This window comes from Aegilops tauschii, chromosome 3 (assembly GCF_002575655.3).
Source record: "Aegilops tauschii subsp. strangulata cultivar AL8/78 chromosome 3, Aet v6.0, whole genome shotgun sequence".
Taxonomy (NCBI): domain Eukaryota; kingdom Viridiplantae; phylum Streptophyta; class Magnoliopsida; order Poales; family Poaceae; genus Aegilops; species Aegilops tauschii.
The window spans coordinates 532,722,123-532,741,562 of record NC_053037.3 but is presented as its reverse complement, the minus strand read 5'-3'; the positions used below and the strand labels follow the sequence as shown (position 1 = coordinate 532,741,562).

General features: G+C 42.7%; 1 long non-coding RNA gene across 2 annotated transcripts; it reads right to left on the bottom strand.

Moving 5' to 3' along the window:
* Positions 1-2,350: 2,350 nt before the first annotated feature.
* Positions 2,351-14,766, bottom strand: LOC109758320 (uncharacterized). 2 transcript variants are annotated; one of them, XR_012205539.1, is made up of 5 exons: positions 14,463-14,766; positions 10,916-13,720; positions 10,558-10,649; positions 9,102-10,460; positions 2,351-9,011 (listed from the first exon to the last, which is right to left on the bottom strand). It is a non-coding gene; the product is annotated as an uncharacterized lncRNA (long non-coding RNA). The 2 variants fall into 2 exon arrangements; XR_012205538.1 differs by having other exon boundaries at positions 2,497-9,246.
* Between the last annotated feature and the right edge of the window lie 4,674 nt (positions 14,767-19,440).

Genomic DNA, 19,440 nt, shown 5'->3' with positions numbered 1-19,440 from the left:
CGCGGGACCCCACATGTCAGCGACACCTGCCTAATATACCGAGGTGAGAAAACAAAATTACTGTTCATTGATCCAACTCTGAATTTTATCCAACGGCACAGCTCATCCCAGGGGCAGATCCGACGACCCAAATCGCATCAGGGGAGAGATCCAACGGTCAGAAATTTGAAATCGCTAAGAGAGCCCATGTTCAGACGTGAATCTAACTATGGGATTTCTCCTACTAATGTTCATAGCCAACATCATACCCTGTGTTCCATTCTTCGATCAACAATGCAATTTTTTACTCATTTGCTCCCCAAACTATTTAAATTTTGAGGGTTCATAGCTGACATCATACCCCATGTGAGACAATATATCATGTTTATTATTGTTTTCACAAGATCGGATAATTTAATGTTGGTTTATAATTCAAATATATATAAATACATAAACTAATAATGGGGATTCCTCACATATTTGCCTAACCTAGAGTATGATGGTCTTCAACAAATGATGTTAATTGTCCCTAAGTTCCAGTTTGTAGTAAAGGTACCTAAGGATGTTAATTGCCTGTAATTGAGATAAAAAAAGACAATGAGCATGCCCTTGGGATTCATAAAGGAGTGGACTAGTTTTCATTATTTTCATAAAATAAAACATAAAGTCCAATTGTTCTGCCCCTGTTTTCCCATTTTATACATCTCATGTGAGGCTAGTGGGCTGGTCCAGTACTGTAGTTACCTCTGGCGTGAGTGTTTTTTTTTTCTCTATATATTTTCTCTTATCGGGTTTCACTATTTTAACTGGTTTTTTTCTAGGTATTCTTTGTTTCTTTCTCATGTTTTCTTTGATTTTCTATTTTAAACATGTGCCTACTTTTCTCAATACACATTGTGCATTTTTCTTTTTTTTTCGGGCAAATCAGAAAGCTTTATTCAGACACAAGGATTCCTAGGACAATCAGCTAGGAGGTTGGTCGCTAGAAAGGTGGAAGTTTCACCAAGCCAGCTTTCGGTGTCATTCAATGTGCAAGCATGCTTAGCACAAAGATGAGTCGGTAGGTTCGTTGACATGTTTACATGCTGAATATCAAAAAAATACTGAGCTCTCCTCTATTTTCTAACCTTTTTTCTTTGCAGGAAAACATCTGATCTATTCATTTCAATCATGGCAGTACAACGAACATCAGAAATAATAAAAATTACATCCATATAATTGTGGCGAGTGTTCGAGAGTGTCATCGACCACAGGCAGTCTACCTCCATTATCACATGCGAGAATCCTCGAAGCATTGTGAAACAAGCACCATTGCGCAATGAAAAGGCTTCAGCTATCGGTGTGTCAGAAATACCCAGGTACGGTTTGCACCATGCACCAAGCATGGCCGAAGACGAGTGTGCAACACCTCCCTCGCCATCCTGACCAACAGTATAAAATGCCCCGTCGGTCGTGATCTTGATAATACCCTGATTGGGAGTACACCAGCCGAAGCCTGGCAAGATAGCGGGGTGTTTTCCGAGGAAGATGAAGGAGAGCAAGCGCCTCCTTTGTTAATCTGATTGTAGTGGTAGGACCCCTCCCATCTTAGCCATGCTTCACACGATTACGAGAATGCCAAATAGCCCACATAATAGTAGTGATTATCTTCACACATTTTTCTAATTCACTCATAACATTTTATTGATGCAAGTTGAACATTTTTAAATACATGTCTTTGAATATATTGTAAATACATGCTACATATTTTTCAAATACACACTGATTTTTTAATGGCATGAAACATTTCCTTAAACTATGCGAGCATTTTTTCCATTGTGTAAATATTTTTATAAAATGTCACGAACATAACTTTGAAATGCGTGAACATTTTCTAAAAATGTCACATACATTTTGAATTTATAAAACATTTTTTGAATTATTTGAACTTTTTATATTGGATAAATATTTTTTTAAATGTCACAATAATTTTTTAAAAGCGTGATTTTTTTAAATCTCACAAACATTTTTCTGAAACACGTGAACACTTTAAAAATGACGCATACATTTTATTAGTGCTATCAGTAATTTTGACCAACACAAACATTTTCTCTACATTATATAAAAAGTTAAATGGGCATTATTTATAAAATTTATCAAGGAAAATAGTTTCCCATTTTAGAAAGGTAAATAAAGTAATAAAAACACTTGTGTTAAAGAGCCAGCGGTCCTCCAACTTGGTGGGGAGGGGGGGGGGGGGGGGGGGGGGGGAGGCTGAGGTGAGCACATCATTCACCTCGCTACAAGCAAGGTATAGCCCCTCACATATTTCAAAATCGGCGGATCCTGTTCTACGCATACTCACATGGAAGTCGACCAATCTCTATACCTGGATGTCCGGCACACTACATAGGTCAGCCCTTTTCAAATTCAGAATCTTTTTGAAAATCTATAAACATTTCAAAATGTTTTTGGAATATTATAAATTCATGGATATTTTTAAACTTTTGGGAATTTTAAAATCCAGAACGTATATATTTAAAACAACAGGAGCTCTCTTGATTGATGTACTACCTATGTCCTGGTTTATTGGTCCCTATTGTACTCCGTGCTAAATTTTGATCATAAATTTAACTAACAAAATGTTCACGCATGTCATCAAAATTATATCATTGAAAATTATGTTCAAATACGAATCCAACGGTATAATTTTTGTTGACATGCATTAACAGTTTGTTAGTTAACTCTTTGATCAAAATTTGACACAAATTACAAAGAAGATCAATAAACCAGGATGAAGGTGGTATAGAAAAAAGGAGCTCCCTTGAGAACACACCGTTGACAAAATTCAGAACATTCTGCATGTCTTCCGATATGATTAGAAAAGACGAATATTTTTGCAAATTCTAAGATGTAATAAGAGGAAGAAAAATATTGCTGATAGTGCTGACACATACAGATTAATCCAAGAATATTCGAATTATTCATGTCGTCTCCTTGGGACGGCGAGGTTAGAGTGTTTCTCAACATGCGTGTGTGCCGACAATATTTGGTGTCATGTGCTTCAGGGGCTCTAGAGTATTGATCTTTAGGGGCATGTGATACGTCTTCAACATATCTATAATTTTTAATTGTTCTATGATATTATATTATCTGTTTTGAATGTTTTATATACATTAATATGTTATTTTATATTATTTTTGGGATTAACCTATTAACCGAGAGCCCAGTGTCAGTTTCTATTTTTTCCTTGTTTTGAGTTTCGCAGAAAAGGAATACCAAACGGAGTCCAAACGGAATGAAACATTCGCGATGATTTTTCTTGAACCAGAAGACAACCAAGAGACTTGAAGATGAAGTCGAAGGAGCCACGAGGCGGCCACTAGGACGGAGGGCGCGCCCCCACCCTTGTGGGCCCCCCGTGAGCCTCCTGACCTAATTCTTTGACCTATATATTTCCAAATATCCCCAAACCACCAGAGGCATCCACGAAAACACTTTTCCACCGCCGCAACCTTCTGTACCCGTGAGATCCCATCTAGCGACCTTTTCCGGCACCTTGCCGGAGGGGGATTCGGTCACGGAGGGCTTCTACATCAACTCTGTTGCCCTTTCGATGAAGCGTGAGTAGTTTATCACACACGTACGGGTCCATAGCTAGTAGCTAGATGGCTTCTTATCTCTCTTTGATTCTCAATACCATGTTCTCCTCGATGTTCTTGGAGATCTATTCGATGTAATATTTTTTTGCGATGTGTTTACCGAGATCCGGTGAATTGTGCATTTATGATCAGCTTATCTATGGATATTATTTGAATCTTCTATGAATTCTTTTATGCATGATTTGATATCCTTGTAATTCTCTTCAAACTATCGGTTTGGTTTGGCCAACTAGATTGGTTTTTCTTGCAATGGGAGAAATGCTTAGCTTTGGGTTCAATCTTGCGGTGTCCTTTCCCAGTGACAGTAGGGGCAGCAAGGCACGTATTGTATTGTTGCCATCGAGGATAAAAAGATGAGGTTTTCATCATATTGCTTGAGTTAATTCCTCTACATAATGCCATCTTACTTAATGCATTAATCCGTTCTTTATGAACTTAATACTCTGGATGCATGCTGGATAGCGGTCGATGTGTGGAGTAATAGTAGTAGATGCAGAATTGTTTCGGTCTACTTGAAACGGACGTGATGCCTATATTCATGATCATTGCCTTAGATATCGTCATAACTTTGCGTTTTTCTATCAATTGCTCGGCAGTAATTTGTTCACCCACCATATTATTTGCTTTTTTGAGAGAAGCCTCTAGTGAAACCTATGGTCCTCGGGTCTATTTTCCATCATATAAGTTTTCGATCTACTATTTTGCAATTTTTTATTTTCCGATCTATAAACCAAAAATACCAAAAATATTAACTTTATCGTTTATCTATCTCTATCAGATCTCACTTTTGTAAGTAATCGTGAAGGGATTGACAACCCCTTTATCGCGTTGGGTGTAAGTTGTTTGATTGTTTGTGCAGGTATTCGGTGATTTGTGCGTTATCTCCTACTGGATTGATATCTTGATTCTCAAACTGAGAGAAATACTTATCTCTGCTTTGATGCATTACCCTTTCCTCTTTAAGGAAAAAAATCAACGCAAACTCAAGAAGTAGCAGCATGTGCACGAAGACTTCTCAATTTTCATCGATAAGGTCAGGCTAACTCCGATAGGATAGCAGCGACAACAAGGCGTCGGCAGCTCACTGAGGTTAGGGTTTCTCGTCATGTGACGATATTTGGTGTGAGGTGCTTTAGATCTATGAAAGGGTTCAATGACGACGACCGCGACTCCAGGGCGCTGGTCCCGAGGAACACGTGCATGAAGACTTCCCAGTTGTCATTGACAAGGTCAAGCCGGCTCCGGTAGGGGAGCGGTGATAGCGGCTCCATGGCGCCGGTGCTTATAGGCACGTGCACGAAGACTTCTCAGTTGTCATTGATAAGGTCAAACCGGCTCCGGTAGAGGAGTGGCGACAGCGGCACGTCGACGACTCGTTCTGGCGGTAGTAATGGTCAATCATTGGTCTCGGAAGATTGAAAGATCGTGGATGTCGCCTAGAGGGGGGGTGAATAGGCGCTTTAAAATAATTACGGTTTAGGCTTGAACAAATGCGGAATAAACCTAGCGGTTAATTTGACAAGCACAAAACCTACAACAACTAGGCTCACCTATGTGCACCAACAACTTATGCTAAGCAAGATAAACAACTAAGTGATAGCAAGATATATGACAAGAAACAATATGACTATCACAAAGTAAAGTGCGTAAGTAAAGGGTTCGGTTAAGAGATAACCGAGGCACGTGGAGACGACGATGTATCCCGAAGTTCACACCCTTGCGGATGCTAATCTCCGTTTGGAGCGGTGTGGAGGCACAATGCTCCCCAAAAAGCCACTAGGGCCACCGTAATCTCCTCACGCCCTCGCACAATGCAAGATGCCGTGATTCCACTAAGGGACCCTTGAGGGCGGTCACCGAACCCGTACAAATGGCAACCCTTGGGGGCGGTCACCGAACCCGTACACTTTGGCAACCCTTGGGGGCGGTCACCGGTACCCGTCAAATTGCTCGGGGCGATCTCCACAACCTAATTGGAGACCCCGACGCTTGCCCGGAGCTTTACACCACAATGATTGAGCTCTGAACACCACCAACCGTCTAGGGCGCCCAAGCACCCAAGAGGAACAAGCTCAAGGGCACCAAGCACCCAAGAGTAATAAGCTTCTCAACTTGTAACTTCCACGTATCACCGTGGAGAACTCAAACCGATGCACCAAATGCAATGGCAAGGGCACACGGAGTGCCCAAGTCCTTCTCTCTCAAATCCCACCGAAGCAACTAATGCTAGGAAAGAGAATGAGAGGAAGAACAAGAAGGAGAACACCAAGAACTCCAAGATCTAGATCCAAGGGGTTCCCCTCACATAGAGGAGAAAGTGATTGGTGGAAATGTGGATCTAGATCTCCTCTCTCTTTTCCCTCAAAAACTAGCAAGAATCCATGGAGGGATTGAGAGTTAGCAAGCTCGAAGAAGGTCAACAATGGGGGAAGAACACGAGCTCAAGAGAGATAAGGTTCAATGGGGAAGAAGACCCCCTTTTATAGAAGGGGAAAAATCCAACCGTTATGTGCTCAGCCCGCACACGAGCGGTACTACCGCTCCACGAGCGGTACTACCGCTCTGGCGGAAGAAGTAGGGAAAAGGAGCAACCAAACATGAACCTTGGGGCGGTAGCACCGCTTATAAGCGGTACTACCGCGCACCCCAGCGGTACTGCCGCTGGAGGAGCAGAACACGGGACCAAAAAACAGTAGCGGTACTACCGCCCGACCGGAGCGGTACTACCGCTTATAGGCGGTACTACCGCTTATAGGTGGAACTGCCGTGCCTTACTGCCGTGCAACTACTGCAAAACTCGACACGAAAAATGCAAGACCCAAAATCGAGGCGGTACCAGCGCGGAACCGTAGCCGTACTACCGCTTATGGCCATAGGCGGTACTACCGCTTTGGACAGCGGTACTACCGCTTGGGGTGATAAGCGGTACTGCCGCTCTGGCCGCGGTACTACCGCTAGGAAACCAAAACTGCCATAACTTCTGCATATGAGCTCCGAATTGAGCAAACTCAAGCTTGTTGGATTGAGAAAGGCGAGTAGCATCAAAACAGCGACTGGTTATAGTAAGAAGAGGCAGGGGAGGTATGCCAAAAATAGAGGAGTGAAACCTCCAACCGAGAAGAACCGGCATAACCTCCAACATCGAAAACATCATAGAAGATGCGAGTGAACTCCGTTTTCGATGAACTCGAGCTTGTCATCAAGATGACCATAAGCTCCAAAACTCACAAAGAGAAGAACCAAACAAGAACCAACAAAGATGATGCAAGGATGCAATGGTTTGAGCTCTCTATGAACGATACGATCAAGCTACTCATCGAGAGCCCCCCTTGATAGTACGGCAATCGATCCTATAACCCGGTCTCCCAACTACCATCATGAGACCGGTAAAATAGAAAACCTATCAAGAGCAAACCTTTGCCTTGCACATGGTCCACTTGAGCTAGATGATGACGACCTTGACTCCCTCAAGTTGGACCACCTTTCTTGGTTGTGTTGGCTCGATGAAGACTAGTTGATTGCTCCCCCATACTCCACTATGGGTGAGCCACTCTTCCGCACATCTTCACCAGTCCATTGTCACCACAATGGACGGCAAGCTTCAAGCATTTGATCTCGTCATGATGCTTCACTTGAACTTGCGCACCGCAACATCTTCACAAGTCCATTGTCGCCACAATGGACGGCAAGCTTCAAGCATTTGATCTCTTCATGATGCTTCACTTGAACTTGCACACCGCGAACTAACCCCACAAAGAACTCTCACGAAGATCATGGGTTAGTACACAAAGCGTAATCGACAATGCTTACCACACCATGGGATCGCTTGACCCCTCTCGGTACATCTTGTGCGCTTTGTGTGTTGATCAACTTGATTCACTCTTGACTTAGTCTTGATCAACCTTGACTCTTTCCAACTCTCTTCATTTGGATGATGTCTTGAAGGTAAACATGAATGATCACACAATCTTCTTCTTCAAGACATGCTTGCAATAAGCTCTACTCTCACATGACCAATCTTTGGATAATTCCTTAATAACACCTTGGTCATCACATAAACTCCTTGAAACCAACACATGGACTTCAAGAAATGCCTATGGACAAATCCTTCAAATATAACTCAAGGCAACCATTAGTCCATAGAGATTGTCATCAATTACCAAAACCAAACATGGGGGCACCGCATCTTCTTTCAAAGAGCTTTGCTACATCTACATAAAATCTCTTACGGATCTTACGCTCACATGGTCTGATTTGATTGGAACAAGATAAGACCTGAGCCTGCCCGGCAAAATCAATGGGATATGATTGGAGTTAGGAAGGAATGTTACGTAGCTTTACGTAACCTGCTACGTAGGTGTAGCATTTTTTGTCTTGGAATGTCATTGTAATTTTTATTATATCTAAGATGTTTTGTACTTCCTCCGTTTCTAAATATTTGTCTTTATATAGATTTCAATAAGTGACTACATACAGAGCAAAATAAGTAAATCCACACTCTAAAATATGTCTATATACATCCGTATGTGATAGTTCATTTGAAATCTCTAAAAGAACAAATATTTAGAAACGGAGGGAGTACTTGCGACGAACCTTTATTATAGATCTCGTCATTTCTGTAAAAAAAAATTGGATAACTTTTTAGAGGGAAAAAAACGCGCAAACGTGTGACGGAATTCATGTGAGGCAACCCGCTCGTCAGAAGCTCCAGAAGAATGGAAAACAGCAAGTCTAGTCAGACAGACAGACAGACAGAAGCGTGTTTTCGAAAACAAAAAAGTCAAACAGCAGCTGATAGTGATAGCCTGATTTCCACCCGCAAAAAAAAAATAGTGGTAGCCTGATAGGTAACACTCCCAGGCTCCCAGCAGAGCCATGGCATCGATCTCCAGCAAACCCATCGCCAAGCAGTGTGCGCCGCGGCGCCGTGTCTTCCTTGCGTCAACGGTGATACATACATACGCACGCAGTGACTTCGTAGGGAATGCAGGGGAGCGTGCGCCGGAGTAGGGCGCACGGCGCACACAGTCCGGAGCCAGACGACGTGCCAATGCCATCCGTTCGCGCGGTAACCTCACGGTGGCTTGCCTTCGTTGCCAACCTCGTCCTTCTTCTAGTAGTGGCCAATGACAAAAGCCTTTTCTTTTCTCCAAGCGTGTACATCGCCGCTGATCTCTTCGTAGGAAAAGGCATTCTGATCTGATTTCCTTTTCGGTTTTTTCTTCTCTTTTTGGCGGCCGGCTTCAGCGTTGCTAGCGTTTGTTCTTCGTGTTTCACAAGGTACCACTGCCCTAAGCTTCCTAGAAGGGAGCATTAGCGGGATGCAGTGCAGGTTATAGTCTGATTAAAGAAAGAAGGCGCTGGAAGATGCCAACTAGTAGATGTCTTAAGCTGCGTTGAGCACGTATAAGAACATAAGGTTCGACGTCAGCCAAAAAAAATGACGGAGCAACAATAGATATACGCGACGGCTGCGCCAACCTGGCTAATCATGGTGGACGAACGGTGCGGATGACGATGAAAAAGCGTAGTCTCATCGGTCATCTCATCTCCCCGGCTGCTGCAATGGCATACGGAACCGGTAAATTGCACCCCTTGCCCTTGGTTCCTTCTGCGCTAAGTATTTCTATATGTATAGCAAAAGAGCCCGTGCGTTACAATGGGAGTGAAAACAAAACACACGCTTTTAACCCAACAACCATCACTCAAGACCACAATAGGTCCATCTCCACAATATGACCGTGCGTTGTTACGGTTTAAAAAAATATCGTTTCAGAATTTTCTTAACATTTTAAAAATGTTCCTTTTGTTTTTAAGAAAATTGTGTTTTTCAAAATTGCTTGAGATTTTTTATGAAAATTAAATTTTGTAAAATGTTCCACATTCAAAGAACATTCTTATTTTAGCGAAATATTCACAAATAAAAATATTGTTTTCGTCAAAGAATTTATTTTCTAAAATTGTTGTAAATGTGTTAGAATGTGTTTAATCCTAAGACGTCTCTCCCTCCCTCTCCCTCTCTCTCTCTCGCTTTCTCACACTCGCGATGAGAAATCTGTTGTTTTCCCCTGCGACGTATTCAGAGGTATGCATGTGTAGTTCTCGATGTTTTCTTTTTCCTATATGATTATAGTGGGTATTTATTTGCAATCCGGATCGCCGCCTGTATGAAAGAAAAATGGATCGTGCGCTATTGTTATAAGTTTGCTTCCAAAAAATATTTAACAGGTAAAATTAACATCATATACATATTTCACACATTTTTCTAATCAAATTTCATATATAACATATTAAAATCAGAGTTACGGTTTAAAAGATACATATAATTTAGAAAACCATTTGTTTGAATTAAATATCTTCCAAAATAATATTTATAAATACTTAACAGGTTAAAATAATCTTATATTCATATTCTAAATATTTTTTTAAGCAAATTTCATATATAACATGTTTAAATCGGAGTTACGGTTTAAAAGATATGGATGGTTTAGAAAAGCATTTGTTGACTTAAATATGATCCGCGGATGGAATACCTAAAAAGTCAGGGTTTTTAAAAAAAACTGTAAAATAGCGGTTCGGTGTGACTTAAATCTGGACTGCGGGTTGATTTCATGAAAATGTAGGGGCTTTTTTGCAAATTGGCATGATGGACGGGCAGAAATCCTATGTGCTTTATTATTAGGTAGAGACTAGCGAAAAATGTCCGTGCGTTGCAATGGGAGAAAAAAATTAGCTCCCCTTAGTCTAATGGCTTAAGACCACATCGTGCTCCATCACTCACATACTCTCTATCTCTATCTATCTATCTATCTCGTTCAGACATTTCGCAAAGCATCGCCCCTGTTATCAACATGAAATAAAAAGTGCATGGCGGTGCTTAGAAATGACATGTTCACTGTCATTGTAGAAAAATGATTAATTTAAATATATAAATTACCTTGCAAGTTGTGAATTAACATGCAGAGTGAATCGGACAACATAAGATTCAGATGCTTGCAAGTTGAATCCTTGGTGAAAAACATGGCTGAACTGCAATAAAAAAAGATTTAACAATTTTGTAAGCATTGACACTGGAAATGATAAAAGTAAGTGCATGGATAACAACATATGTGAGAATTGCAAAATGCCCCAAAAATCTGTTTAAACAAAACTGTCATGCAAGCTATACATCTAAAATAAATGGGGACTGAATATACGTATACTAATCTAGGGGATAAAATGAAGTTAAGGTATCCTTTCAGTATTGTTTTCAAGAAAAATCCCTTCATAGCTTCACACCAGATTCGTTGAGCTACCTCAAGAGGTCTAAAAATTGCCACGACCAGAAGACTAACAGTGATAATCTGAACCACCGAGCTAAGCTTACATGCCAGATCGCTCAATCCTGCTGAAGGCAAATTAAGGAGTTAATTGCATTTTAGATTCAGATACAATAGACAGAAACGTAAGATGCATCACTATTATGTGGATAAATAAGTTAATGAATACATGTTAGAATTGCAAGATGATGATGTTGTTCATACCAAATAGTATCCATCGCTACTCATGTGTCTATGAGTTACGGATCATACAGGAAGATACAATATCTTGGTAGTTCGTGCAATGCATAAAGGTAAGTTCAGGTATGATTCTTTCTTGGTGATTGTATCCCCATCAAGTCAAGTTGGTCCTTGTTGCAGCTAGCTGCACCAAGCGTTGCTCTATTACAAGTACACATAAAGTAGAAGGATTTAGATTCTATACTTTATTGTCTAAAACCAAGAAGGAATAATAAAAATAATATTTGATCAAAGCTGTTGGAACTTCTCTAGCAAATTTCGATGAAGATTATCTACTGTTATTGTCTCAAACCAAGAAGGAATAATGAAAATAATATTTGATCAAGGCTGTTGCAACACCTCTAGCAAATTTCCGTGAAGTTCTGCTAAGCTGGTATAACATGAAATCTTACATATATGTATTATAACAGCCAACCATTAATGCACATCTTCCGGAGGCGTAGAGTATAGTACCTGTGACCGCGACAACAATCTTTTTTTGTTGGAACTAATTTTCTTATGGGACCGGCCAAAACTTTTGCTGCGACCTGGCGACAGCGAGCCATTGTTTTTGCTGGAAATAACGAGTTTTTTTGCTGTAAACATACATTTGTTTTGTTGGAAGAAAATATAAATAGAGCATTAACTAATAGCAAGGCTATTGGATCTTGACACCACAATAGTCAATTAAATAAGTAGAAATTCAGCTATTTAAAAACAGACGCATGTTCTCTTGATCAAATCAGTAGGATTTTTTAACTGAAAAGGCCTTTCCATTAAGCAAAAAACTTAGATAAATCATTATTCATGCACCTTGCCAATTAGCACAAATATAGATGCAAATTACCGCAGAGAATTAGAAGACCCAAAAAAATTAACCCACACATGGTGCACTCATACATAAGAGAAGACTCAAACAGACGATCAAGCCATGCAATTTAAGTTATTAAAATACTAATTAGTTATTGTATCTAGACGGACAATGTTATGTAAAAACGTTTAAATGATGAGTAGTTTGCAAGGAGTATATACATATTTATTTTTTCAAATGGGATATATACAACTATTCTCAGAGTATATACCTATGATACTCGCAATAACGATCAGTGTATACTCATTGTCCGAAAGGAGTATATGGTGTGTTTTCAATTGATAGTATACTACTTTTCGCAATGGGGTATAGAAGAGAGGGCTATCTTCCATATGATATTTCAGTATCGATCAACAGTATATGTTTCTTTCTGTCTTGTTGTACGTATACTCTGACGAGGAGAAAGTATACACCAAAAAAATTAAGTACTGAACTAAGGGAAACCTATGAGGAGAAGCATGCATGAATCCGCTGAGAAAAAGTAAAAGTGGTAAAAAGAAGTATATACCTGAACAAAAGTAGCATATACTGTATTATCTGAAGAAGTAAGAAGAATGAATTTGAAATACTCATGAAATTAAATTGATAGACACGAACAAGTATATACTTGTATATTTAGCTTTCATTTCTCTGTCACAACAGCTGTTCTTCCTAGATAAAAAATTTGCTACCTTTATCACCTTTGATTGCTACTTACAAAATAGTCAATTAATGCCATCACCATGATATTAGTTTATCTTTTCTTAAATTTTTCCTGTCATACAGCAGCTGTTCTTCCTAGATAAAAATTTAGCTAGCTTTATCTCCTTTGATCGCTACTTGTAATTATTGTCTTTCCCGAAGATCATCTTGCAATGACTACATGTGGTATTTCAGGCATTGACTTGTTCAGAGCTTAAAGAGCATATACTAAAGAACATACAAAATTAATAAGTAGTCTTTGATGACAGATGCAATTGATGACACCGTAGTATGTACCTCAGGTCAGACAAAGTTGCAGCGAACGGTCGAGTACGAGCAGACGGATTAGAATCCAAAGGGTTCAGTGATGTGTGCCTCTCTCTCTGTGCTCTCTATCTCTCTGCTCTCTCTGTTCCTCTCCTATTTCTCATTTTTTGCTCACCAAAACCAGATCAGTAAGCATTGGAACCCTGTCTCTCCCTCTCTGTTCTCTCTCTCTTTCTAGCAGCAGCTCAATCAAGCCCTAAATGGCAGCAATCAACGCCTATCTCTCGAGCAGCAGCGCCCAGCCATTCCTAGAGCAGAAACTCATCACAAACCATCTCGAGGTGTTCTGGCTGGTACCAGTAGCCTGTACCGAAGAGGTACACAGCCTCTTGTGACGTGTGGGGAAATTTGTGTAGCTCGATCAGTTGGTGTATTGCTTGGGGCATTTGTTTTCAACCTGCTTGGTGGGAATGGCGGGGTGAGCTTCTTCAAACACCTCCTCATACTTCGCAGCGGTGATTGTTAGGTTCCGGCTTCTACTGTTACCCTCTTCATCTTCTTCTTTGTTGTCTGTATCATAGAGCAGTTTCCTTCCCGGAGAGTTTGTTATGTTCCTCCTCACCCTGCATTCCGGGGGTTATATCGGTCTTGCTCGGGTCTACTTTCCTACCATCAGTTTCGTTGGTGATTTCAGCAACCTGATTTTCCGAGGCAGATATCCCCTTGACACTCACAAAAAATTCCTGCAGGTTGTGAATCAAATGGCGTGATGAGAATGAACGGAAAAAAATGATTATAACTTCATATGGTGACCATTTGAAATAGAAATCATTCGAAACAAAAAACATCACATGCCGAAGTTAATAAGATCCCAGTTGGTTCATCAATTTAACAGTGTCAGACCTAATTCACACTACAATGTAACTGGCCTAACACAGTAACATAGAAGTAGCCTTGGTTTGCAGACACACTGCATTATTAAAACGTCCATGCTACACGCTAGCCATAGACCAAATCCAAGATGCTTCCAACACATGGCTTGATTGACCTGCTGCTGGCCGCTGATTGCGTCCAGCAGGAACGTCCCTAAAGCAATTTGGTGACCTGATACATGTTACGCATACGCAGAAAGACGGAACTGACCGGGGTATGGAAGGCAAACCCCGGGTCAGAAGAATACAAAATCGATGGTTTGGCTCATCTGCTCCTCCCACAACATAAGTGAGATAGTTAATCAATGAACCAACACTTAAAGGCATCAAAACATGAAACTGTTTCTTCATCTTCTGTTCTAAACATGAAACAGGTAGTAAGATGCATCAGTTTAAGGATTGAATTCAACACATACAGAAGAAAAAAAATAGAAATTGTACCTAACACAAGACACATACAGAGAGTTGCAGGCCAGCAGCGACCTCGATCAGCAGCCAAAATGCATCAGTTATAGAGAGTTGAAGGGAGGCCAAGAAGGAGGGACGCACGAACCTGGGTCCGTCGGAGACGCGCCGGCGAAGCCCTGCCCGAAACCCTAGCCACGGGGGGGGGGGGGGGGGGGGGGGGGGGGGGGTTGCGAGCGGGCGGTAGAGGACCGGAGCGGAGAATCTGGACGGAGGGGAGGGAGGCGCGGACCGTGGGGAGCTCGGGGGCGTGCTGCGCGGCGTCGGAGGTCGCCGGAAGCAGCCGGCGTGGGTGGTGGTGGCGGCGGCGTGGGTGAGAGGGGGAGGAGGCGAGCCCGTGGTCCTCCTGTGGTCGTTTTTTTTTCTTTACAAATCTACGCGAACCGCGGGCTGAATACTCCATACGACAGGGTGTTTTGTGCAAAAACGAATCGTTCTTTTTAGATATTCACTTAAACAGGGACTGCGGGTTGTTTTCTGAACAATAGAAGGGCTTTTTTGCAAAACTTGCTAACGACGTACGATCAGAAACAATAGTTGGTTTATGGAAAACGTTTGTTACCAACCGGATGAAAACAGCCTCGCTTAAACCGCTCGCTACGAGCGACACGTGTCCCGGTTAGGCCCGCCCACGAAACCTTATCTTCTCGTCTCTTCCATCGCCCGCTCGGTCGATCCCCTTTCTCTCCTCGTCCCCACCGCCCGCTCCCTGCTTATCTTCTCGTCTCTTCCACCGCCCGCTCGGTTGATCCCCTTTCTCTCCTCGTCCCCACCGCCCGCTCCCTGCTCTGGCCGCCGCCACCACCGCACGGTCTCTACTCCCGCGGCCATGGATGCGCTCCAAGCAACGGCACCCAAACTCCAAATCGATGCGCCTCCCAAGCTGCCAATGCGCCGCTACCCCTGGCTGCAACGCGAGCTGCCCAAGCCCACTTCCCGGCGCTGCGTTTGCAGCACTCGTCAATGATGCGCGATGGGGGGTCGCCGATGACTACCGGCGATGCAGCACTGACGCCGCTGCAGAGAGGCACAGGGGCGCGGTGATGCAGCTCTTCTTCGGTGCTACAACAGCTGCGTTGTGTCGCTCGCCGGGGCTGCAATGGAGCACCGCCGCGGTCATCAGGTTGCAATGGAGCTCCGCCGTTGATGCATTGGATCGCCGCCGTGGTCATTAGGCTACAGCGGAGCTCCGCCGTTCGCCGTTGATGCATTGGAGCGCTGGCACGGTCATCGGGCTGCAATGGAGCTTCGTCGGTGTTGCGTCGGCGACCGCGACGGGCCAGCCATGGCGGTTGCAATTCCGGCACTGCAATGGAGCTCCGTCGGTGCTGCGTCGGCGACTGCGACGGGCCGGCCATGGCGGTTGCAACTCCGGCGCTGCAATGGAGCTCCGCCGGTGCTGCTACGACGACCGCGACGGACCGGCCATGGCGGTTGCAACTCCGGCGATGCAATGGAGCTCTGTCGGTGCTGCAACGGGCCGGCCATGGCGGTTGCAACTCCGGCGCTGCAATGGAGCTCCGCCGGTGCTGCTACGACGACCGCGACGGACCGGCCATGGCGTTGCAATGGAGCTTCGCCGGCCTCCCTTGGAGCTTTTGCTGCACCCCTGCGCTGCATTGGAGCTTCGCCGGGCTGCGTCGCAACATCCGTCGCCGGCCACCTGTGCTGCGATGTAACATCCGTCGTGGGCTGCCTTGCGTTTGCTGCCGTCGGCGACGTAGCAGCGAACTGCTGCGTGTGCTCGGGAGGAAGAAAGCGACGGACCGACGAACTCGGGGGAGGAAGGAAGCGACGAAGCGTTGACCCATCGAACGGCTTGGGCGGGATAGATCGGACGGCCACCTACCCGACGGATTTCCTGAAGAAATCAGCCGGATGACGCCTAGCACCGCCCTTGGTTTATTTATTAGGGAAAGATGTACACGTCCCTGTCATACATATCCCCTCCGCACTATACTGGCGTATACATATGTCGCACCGCTCCACCTTATCCATGCCAGAATGCAAAAATGTGTACCTAGACTAGCTAGACAGGCGTATACAGTAGTTTTGAGACAAAAATGTGGTTCGCACGTCGCTGAGGACTAACACCGTGTGATTACTAAGTCATCGTTCGTGTACATCTCTACTTAATCATATTGCTCTTTCTGTTTGAAATATATATACGGTATTGACGTATTGTGCGTTATTTGTCATTCGTTGCTTACGGAGTCACAGTGATGCACACACGCGTAGAAGCTCCATGACGTCCGTTGGACCATTGAGCGGGCAAGTTCAACGGCATACAATATCACGACAGGCTAGCTGTTCCATATTTCCTCGGCAAAATACAGCAACTTGTGGAGCGAGATCAACCCTCTAGGCACTAGCCACACAAGTTGAAATTGAAAATGACATTATTTTGGTTGAATTTGCGCGCTGCTACGTCCAAGTCACGCCGAATGGCAACAGTATATATTAGTTCAAGTTTAAAACCATGAACAACAGGACGGATCAACGGTCACAACTTGCAGGCGCACGCCGGTCTGGGAGCGTGCCGTTAGAATTAGAGCCCAGGAAATTTCAGGGGACGTGATAAAATGAGAAGACTAATCCAACTGGATGTGGTTGTTCCTCGGATTGCTAACTTACGCGAAGAAATAATATGTACAGTAGGAAAGTGGGTAGCACCCACCGTAGATACATACTACCATGTCAACAAAAACAAACGAACCCAGCCAACCATTTGCTTAGAGTTAGGTAAGGTCGTGAGTAATAAGAGAATGGATGAAATTGCTCGGAATGTGAAGGCTTCAATTGAGCGTAGTTGAACAAACAAACCGCCGTTCAACAATGCACGGCACGTGAGACCAATAAATAACCCCGGAAAGCAAATCTACTACCCACCCAATATTAAACGTATACTTTTGGATGATTTGATGTAATATCACCATCACATGTAGGCATGTAGTACAACCGTGCAAACAAATTGTGCGCACGCAAAAGGCACGAACGCACACATGCTCCGCAAAGCTCCCTCCCCTTTTCCATGCTCTCTTTTGTGGAGAGAATGAGAATCACAATGGCTGCCAAACAAGAAAAATGAGAGATACCATTCCAAGGGGCCACCAGTTGAGATTTATATACTAGGCTAGACATGTGGATCTCGGTGAGAAGGAAAAAACTGTATGCAGGGCAACTCCAACGGGCTGACCCAAATAAACGGAAAATATGTTCATATTTTGTCTGTTTTGGTGGTCAAATGCGCATGCGTCCGCCCCATATCCGTTATTCCATGGGCAGTGCACCCAACGGGGGGACCATTTAGTCCTCCCTGGCCAGGTTTTTTCTAGTTTACAACCAAATGAAACTAAAATTGTAGCAAATAAATTGAAAGAAAATGAGAAGATAGAACTAGTGGTTTCCTATGTGAGTCCACAATACCCAATCAAATCATCTTGAAGTTGAAAGTGAATTGTCTGATCACGCATTTCATGGTGAAAAATGGATGAATTGTGCAAACATTGCCGCTCCACCCTTGGGCAGAATCACTCCCTTATGCGCAAACCACATATTTTTTTATTATTTTTAAAGGCACCTTAATTTTTCATAGATGAATAGACTAGGGATTCGTCCATTATTAATCAAGTCCACATACATAGATTTAACTGAGAACACGCTTTGGAAACTGAAAGTCTTCATCAGAATGCATCTGGCTAATTAGACAGATTGACCTCCATCAACCTACGCACTAAATGCAGCCATCTATCCTATCGTTCCCCAACTAGTGCATGCCTGAACTGGATATTTAGGGAACCGAACCTAGTGTGTGTCTTTACGTTGTATAATATTATAAAGCTTTAAGTGTCCTCCTGGAATCTAGTTGTGCGCCCATTCCCAATGATAAATTTACTCTTGTTAAACGGTCTTAGTTCTCATCAAACCCTTCATAAAGGGGAAATAATTTAGCTGTGTCGTAACTTGTGCTAAAGTTTTGGAGTGTTGATATTTGTGACGAAATAACTGTATCCACACGCCTCCTCTGAGGCTAACCGATATAGGCATTCGCTAAATAGACAGATTTGTTCTCTTTGGTCTTCGTTTTTAGTGAATATTTCTGTGTCGTGCACCTCGTGTTATTGCAGGGAGATAGTGGTATGGAGTCCAGCTCTTTGTCATGACACTTGTGAGGGAGGGCGCTCATTCCACTGCTGACTCTAGATTTACTTCTTGCTTTTAATATAATCAGCAACTCTCATGTTGTTTTGTTAGAAAAAATTCCAAATACCCACAGATCAATGTAAAACCAGCTAAGTTTGAGAAACCCAACATCATAAATGATGCTAACAGTTTAGCTCTGAATGGCAAATAGATAGTGTCTTGCCACTTACATCCACCGTATTTCTATTGACTAAAAGTCGTAGAGTTTGTAAGTCAAGTCACGTACTAGATTATTCCACTGCGAAGGACTGGATTACAATTGTTTTCTGCAAGAAAAATAAGATAATAAGCAGTTTGTCATTCTTCAATCAACAATGTAAAATTTTGACTCATTTACTCCTCCAACTATTTGGGCCGGTTCACCTCTTGTATTTTCTTCTCCTAGTAATGTTCATAGCTGCATCATAACTTATGTGCCATTCTTTAAACAACAATGCAAAATTTTGACTCATTTATTCCTCCAACTACTTAACTTTTGAGGGTTTATGGCCGATACCATACCCTATGTGACAATAATATATCATCTTCATTATTGTTTCATAAGTTCAACTAAACTGTTATATAATTCAGAAATATATAAATGCATAAATTAATAATGAAAATTCTTGAAATATTTGCCTATCATAGAGTATGATGGTGTTCAACAAATGATGTTAATTGTTCCTAAGTTCCACTTTGTAGTAAAGGGACTTAAGGATGTTAATTGCCAGGAGTCCAGATAAGAAAGACCTATGAGCACGCCTTTGTGATTCATACAGGAGTGGACTTGTTTTCATCATTTTCTTAAAATAAAACATCAAGTCCAATTTGTTATGCCTCTCTTTTCCCTTTTATACATCTTAGTGCTATCCTCAGGAGGCTAA